This window comes from Panulirus ornatus, chromosome 57, assembly GCF_036320965.1.
Source record: "Panulirus ornatus isolate Po-2019 chromosome 57, ASM3632096v1, whole genome shotgun sequence".
In the NCBI taxonomy this organism is placed as follows: Eukaryota; Metazoa; Arthropoda; class Malacostraca; order Decapoda; family Palinuridae; genus Panulirus; species Panulirus ornatus.
In genome coordinates, this window is record NC_092280.1 from 26,150,323 (window position 1) to 26,165,652 (window position 15,330).

General features: G+C 40.5%; 2 protein-coding genes across 3 annotated transcripts in view; one reads left to right on the forward strand and one right to left on the reverse strand.

Moving 5' to 3' along the window:
* Nucleotides 1-12,916, reverse strand: part of LOC139766330 (uncharacterized) — a 194,230-nt gene extending 181,314 nt beyond the window's left edge. The window contains exons 1-2 of the mRNA XM_071694834.1: nucleotides 12,150-12,916; nucleotides 2,563-2,619 (exon numbers count right to left, since the gene is read on the reverse strand). The gene's annotated coding sequence lies outside the window, so the exon portion shown is untranslated. The remainder of the gene's footprint in view (nucleotides 1-2,562; nucleotides 2,620-12,149) is intronic.
* The window catches only part of LOC139766323 (sodium-coupled monocarboxylate transporter 1-like), a 70,995-nt gene that overhangs the window by 37,377 nt on the left and 18,288 nt on the right, over nucleotides 1-15,330 (forward strand). The gene's annotated exons all lie outside the window — the stretch shown is intronic.

Genomic DNA, 15,330 nt, shown 5'->3' on the forward strand with positions numbered 1-15,330 from the left:
AGGTGATGAATATGAGTCAAAACTACCACTGTCTGTGGAATTAAAACTACCAACGTCTGTGCTGATTAGGAATTATTGGATGGAATTGCCACAACTTTGCTGACCAGGAATTATAACTCACAATCTGTGAATATGACTTAAATTGCTACAGTGGGCTGAAGATGAAATAAAATTGCTACAAACTGTAATGAAAGTGAATATTGAAATGCAAATAGTTTAAGTGACGTGTATTCTCGCGAACCCCAATGTGTTTGTTGTTTCGCGCCAAAGTAAAGAGTGGTGGGGCGGGCCTGTTGAGAAACGAAACAATTAAATCTCTTAAGGAAACTGTTGTGGGGGAAGCTTCGCCAAACCGCACAGCTGCATAAAGTCTGTACCGATAGCGAACAACTTCTTCAGCAGGACGTTACGACAACCCTTGGGTAATAATGTAAGGGTCTGGTCTTTGGTTTAACTCTCAAGGGTGAGATAAAAGACTAAGATATATATCATATCCACGTGTTCAGTGGCCGCACCGTCTTGCTCAATCTACTCTCTTCGATATAGTGATTACCAGCCTATATTCATACATTTAGCGATTATCAGTATCTAATTACGTCACGTTAAACAAAAAAAAAAATAATCAGGATCGTACCACCATCAGTTGGCTGGTTAATTTGGGCTTAAAGCCTATCATCTAGCGGCGTCAATAAGGCCGTTAACGTCAAATTATAACCACAACCCGAATGAAAATCTTTTAAAAACTTTCAGGTGATCGACTATATATATATATATATATATATATATATATATATATATATATATATATATATATATATATATATCCTCCCTCTGTATGATGGCCCATCGTACTACAGGCGCTACGTCCCAAGACGACTCACATGGCTAGCATGGCATTTAGGGTCATGATTTTCGTCACTGCAAGTTCCTAGTAGTCGAGTCACGTGCTCCAAATATTGTTTCAGGTTCGAATCTGTTGTCTGAAGCTACGAGTTGGGAAAAAAAAATGAATAAATAAATAGTGCTTCTTGTTGCAGCCACACTGTTAACCTTATCAAGAACTTCAGTTACTCAGAACTGTGCTGACCATATCAAGGCTCCGACCTTTAAAGGGGGTCTGTCATTTATGTTTTATGACGACAGTGCCTGGGATGCTGAGATCATTAGCAGGAGTGGTGTCTGAAAAATACCTTCCTCCTGTATTACTACACGTTGCTCAAACAAGAACAGCTCAGCCGGGATTTTTTTTTTTTTTCTCGAAGGCCGAAAGTCATCCGTTGCCGACGCTATTTCTTTGAAGGCGAACAGGAGTCATCATAATCATTATTATTTCTAGTATAATTATCATTAACATTTTCTGCGTTTAATTTAAGTTAAAGAAATAAGACTGGGCTAGGTACCCAATATATCGACCAACCGTTAGGGGTGGATGAACAGCTAGGACCGACTGGCGCAAGCAAGTTTCGAACCTGTGCGCTCGTCCCTAAGTGGTCCGTGAATGCGTCACGGTCAGGAATGCTAACCACTTCACCACGGAGGAATTTTCCCCCCCTTTTCTTTCTTTCATACTATTTGCCATTTCCCGCATCAGCGAGGTAGCGCCAAGAACAGAGAACTGGGCCTTTGAGGGAACATCCTCAACTGGCCCCCTTCTCTGTTCCCTCTTTTTGGGGAAAAAAAAAAAGTTATTTACTTTTGTCCTCATTCTTTTCTTTAAAGGTGGGGGAAGAGAGAGGTTTTCTGATCCATGTGAACATTCATGCCCATTACAACCGGCGATTGTGTCAATTTTTTTTTCTTTTAATGCATATTTCACATCACATTGAACGGGCTCTTGCTTATACTAAGGTCATGATTGACTGCAGTCAAAAGCGTCCTTCAATACATCACGAATGTCATGCAACAGTGAAGATTTAATACGCTCTATGAAAGAATTTATCATAATTTACTGTTTTTCCATGTCATTTTAGTAATTTATTAGTAATGCAACTCTTGTCATTTTTATCCCAGTTCTGTACAAAATTCTTTCACGGGAAAAAATAATGCATTCTGAGGCAGTGTGGTCTTACAATAACCTGAATTCCTGAAGAACGTATATAATTAATTTTTAGATTTTGAAAGCATTATTAGAATGACTATACAAAGACAAAGAAAGCATTTCAGTGCCAGCGCAGGTGACGTGTACACACATATCTAGGGGTAGGTGGAAGCAAGTACAGATTTTTCGATTTTTTCTTTCTTTCTTTCTTTCTTTCTTTGACGTTGACGGCCTTAATCAAGGCGCTGGAAGTCGATAAGCCTAAAAAGCCCAAATAACCAACCAACAAACTAAGGTCTTAACTAAGGCCTAACGAATCATGAAAATTGTCGGTGAGTTTTTTAACATTAAATAACAAAGCCCATCTCTGCATATAAACATTAGCTACGAACTGGTGAGAGATGTAAGAATAACCATCAGTTGGCTGTTTCTTAATATCAGTTTTTACATCATGTTAAAGATAAGCGAGAATATCCTTGGAATTATCACTGTCAAAACAACAGAAAGGTTTGTGAACACATTACCATTCTGAAGGCTGCAGAACGATGACCGACTCCACATGAATCAATTTCTTTTTCATTCTGAAAATAAAAACATATGGTAATTCCAGTACCCAATTACACAGGAATACGGTAAATTAATATCATTCTACATCAAAAAAATACAGCGAATACATTAACTTTTTTTTTTGGAGGGGGACTGTAGGTGCTGTTTCCAAATTGTTGTATGCTTAATACATTGTCATTCAAATAGAGATATCAGCTACTGCATTTTTTTATATATATGTAGAAATTCAAAACTAAGAAGACGTAAGCTAACGTGTGATTTCAAGAAATAAACTCATTGATTTGGAAAGCTTTTCGACGATATTCTATTTTTTTTTCATGTATTTGCTTTCATTTTTGTGGCTCACGAGCACACGGCGACCTTCACTTGAAGAATCACAAAACCAAGGGAAGACATAAGGCTAACTAGGCTTCCCAACATAGCACTTTCTATAACTAATGACATCTAGTATTAGGCTTTCTAACCCAGAATTTTCCGTAAAACTATGATAACAAATACCAGGCTTTCTAACCCAGAGTTTTCAATACAACTGAGAACAAATACTAGGCTATCTAGAACCCAGTATTTTCCATATGTCCATCATATAAGTATAGGCCTCTGACCAAAGAATCGTAGCTAGGCTGTGTATCCTACTCCGTAACTATTATGAAAGAAATGTGTTCCGAATCATCGTTATTCTACCATGAGTCTTGGCTTGCAAATGAATAGCAAATACTCCAGCCTGATAATACTCCATATATTTGCGTACTGTGTATCACGGCATTCAAAAGTAACTATGTTGGCACTATTTTTTTTATTATTATTAGCGAGTGTTGACTAGTAAGAGTGTAAAATAAAGCGAGAAATTCTCTCTCTCTCTCTACGTCTCCCGACAAGAGCATCTCGTCCGTACTTGGCCGACAGTTGTATAACTCTCATGAATACTTATTGACTGACTTAATGTGAGCAACATATGACTCAGTGGCTGGACGCGGACGCGCGCGATTGTGATCCCTACTTGTGTTTTGGGGAAAGATTTTAAAGTCGTGTGTGTGTGATTGATCATTTGCATAGAGTAGAGATTTCTCTACTTGTAGGACCTCAGTTTCGTGAAACTTACTTTACTTTTAAGTAGCCTTTTAAACAATTGTGTAATGTAAGTATTCACGGTTCCCTATAGTCTCGCAACCATCCACCACCCTTACACAAAAACAGTACCTCTTTCCCTCCTTTTACATAGCCTTCTGTGTGTGTGTATGTGTGTGTGTTACGGGGAGAGGGTTTAACTCTCAAGTTGCGGCGTCTCTTAAGCGTGTGTGTGTGTGTGTGCGTGTGATCTTTCATAATATTGACCAAAGATTAATTAGTATACATTAAAACACTCATTATCACATTTTTCCTGACAGCTTTTTTGGTGGATCTTTTCTTCTACAAACATAGATATTTTAGACTAGCATGCAGATCGAGAGAGCAGCGTTAAATCTCGTATGTAAATGGAGTGAGTTTCTCTTTTGTTATCAATTCGGAAAAAGATGTCACTGATGATCACGAAGTCGGATCAGTGCACATGGACTCATACTCACACATACCGAAACGACTGTAAATGACTTTACCAGGACTCGTCTCACAATTTGAATATATCTGCGGATAATGCTAAGGTCTTGGGGGATGGAAAGTAGAGTAATTAGGATCGTATCAACGTACAAGAGGACCTAGAAAAAAAAATTAAATGGTTGCGTTTACTGGACATGGGAGTCAACATTATACCTAACCTGACTGTCAGACTCCCCCACCCCCCTCCTCTCTCTCACACTTACACACACACACACACACACACACACACACACACACACACACACACACACACACACACACACACACACACTTTACAGAATTACAAATGTTGGCTGCTCATTATAGCTGTAAAAGTTGAAACGACGGTAAAGTTCATGAGATGGGGCCCAACGAGCATAGAATTCTCTCGTACCGTACGAACAGGTAAACACACACACACACACACACACACACACACACACACACACAGACTCAAGCCATACACTTGGCCTGAAGAGGATTTCTAAGGGTTAAAAGAAAAAAAAAATGTATATATCCCGACATGCTTAATAAGGACGTGACGGGAAGTACTCAGTTGGCCTGAAGAGGATTTCTAAGGGTTAAAAGAAAAAAAAATGTATATATCCCGACATGCTTAATAAGGACGTGACGGGAAGTACTCAGGCTAAACAAGTGAGCGTCGGATGGTAGGCGCCTTGCTAGGGGGCCGGGTGGGTAGGGAGTCTAGTCTCCGGAGACGCCAAGACAAGAGGAGCCAGTGAGGTGGCGTGAACGACAAATGTGTGCAGCTCTGGAATCAGACGTGGTGTGTGTGTGTCTGTGTCTGTGTCTGTGTGCCACATACCATCACACTGTTTAATTGATAAAGATAAGAGGAGAACACAGTACATGCTAAAGTCACAAGATGATTTCTATTTCTTCCTTGAAGTAAACGTATTGGTTGGTGTGATCGTTCGGCACGGCGATGCGATTGTCCGGTTATTGATGCCATGACTTCTGACCTGACCCTGAACGGTCAAGAGGTCAATGTCCAGGCCAGGATAACCCAAGGGTCGTACCCTTTTCCCTCAAAGGTTGTAACGTTAATTGTACGTTGTACGTATAATTTGTGTCAGGCTCTTTTAATATACGAGAATTCATATTACGTTAAAAATTTCATGAGCCGATGATTTAGGTGACCCTTAAAGTCAAGCTAACATCATTAAAACCCTCGGCAACCCCCACAAGCAGACGAGCGACTGGTGGATGATTTAAAAGAGCGCAACACACATCGTTGTGGTCTGTGTACAACGAGTCTTGCTCAACCAGCCTCCTTGAACACGACGTGTCGGTGCGGCCCTTGAGAACGACAGTGCGAGCTTTGAAAACGACAGTGCTACCCTTGAATACGACGGTGTGACCTTTGAGAACGACAGTGCGACCCTTGAGCACGACGGTGCGACCCTTGAGCACGGCGAAAAGACATTTGAGAGCGACGGAGCTATCGTAAAGCACGACAAGTACGACCCTTGAGCACGCTGCGATCCTTTGGCTTCATGGCATGGTACATTGAGCAGGGTCGTGCTCAAGTGGTTCGTATGGTCGAGATTCGCCAGACCTGAGCCTGACATGCGCTAGCCATTATTAATTAAGCTGCCTCGTCTCTGTTCAGGCTGAAGACGTTACGATAAACTCATCACTTGCATGATTATAGCCTTAACGTTCTACAAATCTGATATTTTTCTCCTTTTTTTTACATGTCAAGGATTAATGAGGTTTTCTTAAAACGTATCTCTCTGGGATATGTATATTTCCTCTTGTCTATACGTTTATGAATCTCTTAGATACTCAGTAGCTCTCTTCTGCTCACAAGTCATGCATTTACCCTAACTCTTGCTGTGTGGTGTTGGAAATTACTCGCTTGTCTTGTAAAATCATTCTTCTTATCATTGTTGTTATTTTCATCATTGTATAATTTCAAGGACCGCCATCTCCTGCTGCTTCAAGGCAGCGCTGCAGTCAGTAGCTAGGAAAGGGTGGACTCCTTCCGAGTGAGTTCGACGAAATTGTACTCCGTTGACGCGAACCTAGCCGAAGTGGCTTTTCACTCGCGGCGCGACTAACCACACAAGCAGGCGGAGTTAGGTAACACCGAAAATGTGATTTTCTATAGGATTTTGATAGGCACATGGAGGCAATCGAGTTGGGCAAGGCAAGCAAGTGTGACCCTTGAGGATACCGAGTTTATCCTTTGAGTGTGGAGTTAAGACTTGTTGTACAGCGGAATGAGGTGGTTTCGTTCTCCTTTTATATCAAAAGATAAAGTTAACTAAACCAGATTTCCTTATTCCACCTCAGTTACACAAAGTGCAACAAATTTGTATCAATTCTTTATCCTTTCCACCCGACAACTGTTAAACACACACTATACCAAGGAAGAGGTAATGGCAAGAACTTGTACACCTCTCTCTCTCTCTCTCTCTCTCTCTCTCTCTCTCTCTCTCTCTCTCTCTCTCTCTCTCTCTCTCTCACCAGCACGTAGTAACCAACGCTCACGCCGCATTCTGTGGTCACGTCTCACCCATAGCCCCCCTCCTACGGTCCTGTATACACAACACCAACGGGACGATCTGGCCGGCCAGCCCGCCACAGAGACGAACGCGGGCGACGCTGGACACTGCCCCCGCGCAGCCGCCAACAACTACAACCACAACGCCACTGACCTCACGAGAGAGTAAGGGGGGATGGGAGAGGGAGGGGGGGTGTAGAGTGTCACTCCCTAATAACCACTGTATTGGTTGAATAAGCGATAGGTTCCAACCACTTTGCTCACCTCACTCGCTAGTCAAAACAACTCCACACACACACACACACACACACACACACACACACACAAACCACGAACATTATGAAACTAGAAACCAGTCATCATAACACTGATAAAAATTCACCAAAACATTAAGAAACCAGAGAAATTACCCTAAAAAGCTAAAAACAAAATAAAGAACACGGCCAAACATTACGATATGGAGAACTCTGACTTACAGGTATGTGTACACTACATCACGAGATGCGGCTGCCGCAAATTGGGTGGGTTTTTACACCGTCACTGCCCGCAGCAGCTTGCGGCCAGTTATAATTACCTATTTGTACTGCACACGGGGAGGCTGTAGCACACTGGTGGGTCCCCCCATCCCATGTGTATGTGTGTGTGTATGTGTGTGTGTGTGTTTGTGTGTGTGTGTGTGTGTGTGTGTGTGTGTGGTGGGCCGCATGTGGCTTTATGTAATGCGAGAGCATGGCTGGTCTCTCTCTCTCTCTCTCTCTCTCTCTCTCTCTCTCTCTCTCTCTCTCTCTCTCTCTCTGGCCTTCCCCAGGCCAGCACCCAGCTTCTCCCAGCTCCCTGGCAAGGTCATGCTGTGCCTTAGACCACCACCCAGCTTCTCCTAGCTTCCTGGCAAGGTCATGGCGTTCTCCAGGCCTCCAACCAGCTACAGCAGCTCACTGGCAAGGTCCACAGCATATCCCCAGAACCTCTGCTCTCTCTCTCTCTCTCTCTCTCTCTCTCTCTCTCTCTCTCTCTCTCTCTCTCTCTCTCTCTCTCCACTTCCCGTGCTATTATAAAGGGACTTTTGGATATAAACCTGAAGGCAGGGGGTGTGATGGTCTTCCTCACGCGTGGCAACACTGACCCAGTACAGTGGTCCTTCTCTGCACCGACAGCGTCTGCTTCAGGCACTTTTCAAAATACTAAACAGCGGCGGACACTTCCACGTATAAGACAGGAAGGACTAATACGCTGACGGTGAATGCGTGTCCATCTACATCGACCGGGCAGGATATATGTATTATGCATTATACATTCTACATGAGTTATAGAATGGGTGGGAGCGAATCAGGCTATTTCTTTGTATGTTACTGGCGTTACCTCGCAAACGTGGGAAATGGCACAAACACACGACAAACTCCACCTGCTTGAGCTTATACCGCGAGTAAATAAACCACCTTTGTCGGGGCTCATTGCAAATAGCGCAGCCCTTAGCTGCAGGAACCTTTCGTAAAGTCGTGAGCAACACCGGGGCTTTTTCATGAATACTGATACATAGATGGTTATATATATATATATATATATATATATATATATATATATATATATATATATACCTACGTATCGTGTCAGCCATTCACCACTACCAACAGCATCAACATCCTCCCCTCATAGTCTTCAGTAGCCATCGTCACCCTTGTTTTACTGTTCTCTCTCCATCTACAATGTACATTGATTACGCATGTAGAACACTTGTTACCGTCTTCGTAATCTGGCTTTCCCATGTTCTTTCTCTCTGTCTTCCTTGCTTTCCTGTCCCATCTCCCATTCAGTGAGACAGGGAATTCAGGGCACTGTTGCTGTCTGTCTTCCACAAGACAACCCTCGTCATAGACCAACAGGTCTCCCGTTAAATCTGGCTTTTCCCCTTTGTACATTACTGCCGCCGCTGCCAACATCACAGGCATCACTTGGGAGGCAGGACTGGGGAAGTCCCAAGCGAGTCCACGGCTCTGCCTTACCCCCCTCCACCAGCTCCTTACTTGGGGGAGATTGTGGTGGAAGTGACGTCACAAGACGCAGGTGTAACTGGGGACACGCGTCTGTCCTCACACATCATTGTACCAAACGCATCAAAATGATTTTGGGTGACGGAATATGACGCAGTTTGAACGGCGTTAGAAGCTGTTTGAAAAGTACCTGAAGCAGTTACAATAGCATATGACGTAGTTCATTACAGTATTTGACGCAGTTCAAGCAATACTTTGACACAGTTTAAGTGGTATTTGACGCAGTTTAAGTAGAATTTTTGATACGATTCAAGGATTTTGACGTGGGATCTGACTAACACCCTTTGTGACCCCTGTAATCCTCTTGTGCTACAGCTCACACGAGGAGTATGGAATCCACAATAAATTTGCCAGGGGTTCCTGGCACAGGTCAAATCAAATTACGTCGCGCAGTTCAAGTAGCTCGTCTTCACTAATGGTATTCGTGTTTTGTCTGCTGAGATGAAACTATTTAGACACGTAAGTAATTCACCACAAGTATCTGTGGGCCTGACGTGTGGTGTCGGCATGTAATGAGAATTGGAGAGGACTTATGGACCTGACGCTTGGTATTCAGTCAGCGGCAACTGCGGAGGATTATGGGCGTCTCTTGTGTTGTCGGCATCGAGTAATCAACAGCGGAGGATTCCTCTGGCCCCCGGGTGGAGACTGGTTAGCTAAGATCTATGTGTACTACCATCATCGAAAACCTTGAATAATGGTCTCTGAAAGTAACACCCTGGCTCATTGAAATTTCCCTATGATTTTCTCCTCAATAGCCATGGAGAACTGAGGCATTTCATGCCTTCACTAGTGTTCAAAAGGTGACAGATTCTGTGGCCGGTATGGGCGGGCAGTGGCGAATGGTGCGCCAAAGGTTGTTTACGCTCCGAGACCCCGCACCTTCCGGAAGGCAATGCCGGAGACAAAGTACACATCCCATCAGCTTCGTAACCCGGGGGAACCCATGGGGAGTTTCGTAAGGGTCCAGGGGATGAGTGAGGGAGAGCAAAGAACGTCCATACGGCTCCGTAATCTGGGAGAACCCATGGGGAGTTTCTCAAGGGTCCAAGGGATGCGTGAGAGAAAAGGAACGTCACGATGAGAGATGGTCGAGTTTCGTTAGTCTTTCCGCGCTGCTCAACAGGAGTGTCCACTCTCCGGGAAAGAGGTCTTAATACTGGCGTCGTATGTAGACACTCGATCACCTACTAACGCTGTCTCAAAAGTATTTTCAACAATTCCTTCAAACTTCTGCTAAAGAGCAGCCGCGCGAGTTGCCAGAACAAGGCCAGTTTTTCGTGGGGACATCCTGGGAAAGATTGAGATGGTCTCTTTAGCTAGAATTAGCTTTAGACGTAATCTCATATGGATATAATGAAGTCGATTACTTTTAAAAAACTAAATTCAGAAAAAAATTGAAATTTGTATACACACACACACACACTTAGATAGGTAGATAGATAGACGTCTAGAAGATGCCATTCTCCTACATGTGTTATGCTTTTAATTATAATGTTGGCCTTTGAATTGCTGAGTCGAAAACCATTGTTTTATTCTGACAAGAACGATGCATCACTACGTGAGTCACTAAAATTAAGGAGTGATTACACCTGCTGGTATGGCTTGATGGTCATTGAAGCCTTTGGCGGTGGTGGCGGTGGCGCTTCTAATGCTGGATTTAGTAATGTCGAAAAATGAGACGGGAGGAGAGCACCACCGTCACATGTTGCTGACACATGTCTCCCATGAAAAACGTGATATATTCCACAAGGGTAAACACAGGGATACCCCCACCACACACACACACACACACACACACACACACACCACCAGAAACCCGCACCACAGATGTTACAATGCGTGCCACGCTCCCTTCCCAACGTTCACACGAATATCATAAAAATGCCTTACTGTATTCCATACAGTTGTTCACAATCCCATTACGACCCAACACCGTTTGTAGTTATTTATAAATAACTACAAAATTGGGGGTTGCGTTGTTTGTAGTCTTTTTCCCATTCTCAGTAATAATAATAATAATGATAAAATAATAATAATAATAATAATAATAATAATAATAATAATAATAATAATAGTAATAATGATAATAAATACATAAATCATATGAGAATCTATATATGAGAAAATATTAAGTTCATACCTTAGGTTTGTCAATATATGCATTATATTGTCTATATATACATGTACAAAAGGGAAATATTATCGTTTACGCATGTATGTATACATGATTTTTTAACTTCTGACAGAATGTCACACTTTCGTATTCCGAAGTTGTAAACAGTATATATGAATAAGAACAAAATAAAAAAAATTAATATACACATTTATTCACCTGCTTTAATTTTCCTTTGAATACATTAAATTCTCATTTTTTTCCATGGCGGAAAAAAGACCAAATGTTCATTAGAAATACTTTAGAATCATAATATACTATAAAATCACATGGAATTGTCTCTCATGACATGTTTAAAATTCTAGCATCACCCCTATGTCAAAATGATCTCTAATACACCAAATTAAATAATTATTAAAGCGAAAGCTTCTAACATTGAAATGTAACTTATTTAGTTATATTTTCAAATGAGTAGCTATGTTCATGTATTTATTTCTACAATCAAACTGGGATGTTCATAATTTTGCAAGTTTTTTGATGTGATAAAAGCTCTCTCTGATATGAAGTCTGCCCCTAAACATAAAATATATAAAACAAAAGGGCAAAGTTATACTTAAGGGGCACCACTCAGCTTTGATCCATAAATCAGAAAAAAATGAAGTGGCTTCCAAAAAATCATTTTACCTATAACTAATGCATCCAAATGATCAAACAATGACAGATTTATATATACACACACACACACACACACACACACACACACACATATATATATATATATATATATATATATATATATATATATATATATATATATATATATATATATATATATCGTCAGATATTTTCAAACTATCCACTATCAATTCCTAGCATTATAATACTACATTATTCTGTTGTGGTTTTGCTAACATGTCATCACTGTGCTTTTACAATTTTTTTTTTATTCCTAAAGTATATGAACATGCCTGTCTCCCCGTGCTTTTGCAATCATAATACAAAGATATGAATATTGTAGTCTAGTTGGAGATAATAAACATCAACTAAAACAAGGTTAGATTTCGCAAACGGACATGGCTCCTCTCAAAGTTATAAACTACATCGAAGTTGAATAGCCTGGGCAGACGTGTCCGAGGCTAGGGAGACGTCACTTAGTGTAGGTTAGGTTCATAAGTTCTAGGTACCCTTAAACTGGTAAATTAAGAGATAGAAATTTACCTACGTCCGAAAGTAAAATTTCACGTAAAATAAAATTAATTAAAATGTATACAAGCTTACCTGCTTAAATATTTGCGAGATCCATCACTGTAGTCCCTAAGGCAACAATGTTGTCGCATATTTTCAAATAAAACTTCCTCTGAGAGGCGTGACCACAGAGATAATACACTGGAGCACTCCGTGCTGGTTCAAATATGAGTGTTGGAAGGTGTACTCGTACACAAACATATGAACAATTGACGCTCATCAAGATTAAAATAGTAAATACAAAATAAGAACTTCGACAAAGACATAATAGTATTTAATGATTAGAAATTTTAATGCAATGGTTTCATTATGTTGGTATTTTTACTTTACAGATATATAACTTTTTGAGTATAGATCTTGATTTGAAAAAGGAAATGCGGAACTGTTTTCAAGTGAAATCTATATTTTTTGAAAAAAAAAAAAAAAAACGCAGTACGCTAGAAAAAAAAAATACACGGTTAAAGCGCCTGTCCTGAAATCTCTGTTGGTTGGCACTGTAAATAGTAAGAGGCTCATCTGATATAGATGTAAAATGCAAAGGGATATGATGTGGCTCGATGTAACATGCTAATTTGGATTGTTGGTGGAAAGGATGATGTGGTTGTGGTTAGTTAATTTTGTCTGCTCTTGTTTGGCCCCTGAGAGCACGATGGGACCATACTTGAGCACGACGGTACGACCACTGGGTATGGTATCAAGCCCAAGCCTTTGACTTGACCTATAAGGGCCATGCCATCATACTCAAGGGTCGTACCGTCGTTCTCAATGGCCGTCTCGTTATGTTCATTGGGACGAATGCTTATGGATATCTTTTCGAAGTGTCTGTTGTCGTGCTACCACCTATGGACGGAGGGAATTGGTACCGATTGATGGGAGTCTGATAATGATGTTATACACGACCTACCATGAATGAAAAAAATATTTCAGCGAGTTTATGGATAGTAAATTTTAGTTACTCTGTTCTTTGTCTAACCTAGAAAAAGAAAATATTGAGGGTTCTCATTCAGCGCGGTAATGAATTGTGATCTCTTCCGCAAACACGGTCTCGACTCTCTATTCAATGAATATGCAAAATTCCCTTTTGTTGCCTCTAAATCCTGACGAAGAGTAAAGAAAAACTTGATTTGTTTGTTTGCAATTTATATCACCAACGATACAGATATTGGAGTGAAGTGCATATATGTCCGTAATTTTTTTTTTTTTTTTTTTTTCTTACGTATGAGTCACTACGATGGAATTTTGTAGGGGTAGGGCTATCGCACAGAACTCTTTGCATGGAGATAATACTTAACAACGACGAGAGGGAATCAACGTAACTCCAAACTAATGAGGTAAGCGGGGAAAGCTATGGGGGGAAATGTCTCGAAAATATAGATGAAATTAATCAGACAATACAAATATCTGCCTCCGTTTAGCTTAACGCATCCGGGTCCTGACTGGAAAATCATAGGTACTAGGTTTTTAAGAAACCTTCAGCTTTTATATTCATCTAACGATATTTTTATTATCTAATCAACTGACCACGATGGTGTGCAATCCTTGAGAACATGGTTACACATCAAGGCGAATGATGGCCTGTCCGTTCAAAGGACAGACCGTCAATAACCAGGGGTCGTATCCGTACACTCAAGGATCGCAACGTCTTACTTAAAAGTGATAAGGGAAAAAATGTATACAGTATCACAAAATATTATTACACTTTTATATTCAAGAGCCTAAGAAACTAACTATTCCCAAGTATTCACTGGTAAACCCATACGTCAAGTCGCTAGCTAGCCATATTGTAAACACAACCACTTTGAAAATAAACTTGTCGACCACAGTATAAGTTCCCACTTCAGACAGGAAAGTAGCTCAAGGACCCTCAAGACCACTCGTGAGAGTTTCTGTCTGCATGATTGTTTACAGTGGATGTTAATCACCTATATAGGTTGCAACTATTCAAAGACATGCACGCGTTTTTATATTCTTGTTACAGCATTGACGCTGGGTGTTCGAATATATATATATATATATATATATATATATATATATATATATATATATATATATATATTCATCTCTAGTGATAGGGAAGAAAGACAATTGCCCACGTATATCCTGCGTGCAGTAGAAGGCGAGTGAGAGCGACAAATTTAGTGTTGTCTTGTTTCTTTAAGCGCTGAATAAATTTAAATAGACAATTTGAATTACAGTTACAGATTAAGCGTGTTGTCTTGTTTAAAGCTCATAAACTCTAAGGTGTTTTTAATAGGACTGGGGGTAAGGAAAGTAATACGAGGAAATATATTTCATTTGTGCACGTGTGGCTAGGCTTGCTTTGTCTTCTACATTACAGCTTACTGAAGAGGAATGCGATCATAATACTGAGACTTAATACTATTGTCGACACCTAAGGAGGGAAAGCGTGACAACATTGATAATTACATTAGCAAGGCGTCATTTAATACTACGTTATCATCTTGCCTCACGGTCAAGAGCAAGGCTAAACTCGAATTAGGGTACATGCTCATTTCAAAGAGAAAAGCGAAGCTACATTTAAGATCTATCGACTTACCTGAGGTCGAAGAGCGAGACTGCACATAAAAGCTAATCGCTTCACCCCAGGAAATGGGGAAGAGCGATGCAACGTTGCTAATTACGGATTGTGTTACGATCTATCTTCATATGAGCTATTTTTGATTTGGTAAATAAGGCACGAAAACAAGCAAGGAGTTTGTAAACATATGCTTGTCGTATATTCGTCCCTTTTATTTCGCCAAAATCTTACCAACTCACATTTAAATGTGGTTATATCTCTAACAACGTTACCATAAGACCTTTAAAACTTAATCGCGTTTTTTGACACTCGTATTGGCGGTGCCTTTAAGGGGTCTCAGCCACTGTAGATACCCAAAAAACATGAAATTGACGAAGGAATAATGTTTTATCTTTCATCTTCTCATTTTAAGTTCACAGCTACGATTCTCAGAACATTTAAATAACCTAGGCTGAAATCTCATTCCCAGAATTTCGTATAAGAATATCTTTTAGTAGTACGGGCAAGTTCCTTTGAAAAATGAAAATAAAAAATATTTTAGTACGTGGCAAGTTCACTTTTGTATCTTACAATGTAACGATTGCAAAATGACATTTGTCTTTGTTTCCTGCTGAAATGGATGCAGACTATGGCATCTATTGCATTTTAGTATTTTCTATGAAAGTATTGGGTAAC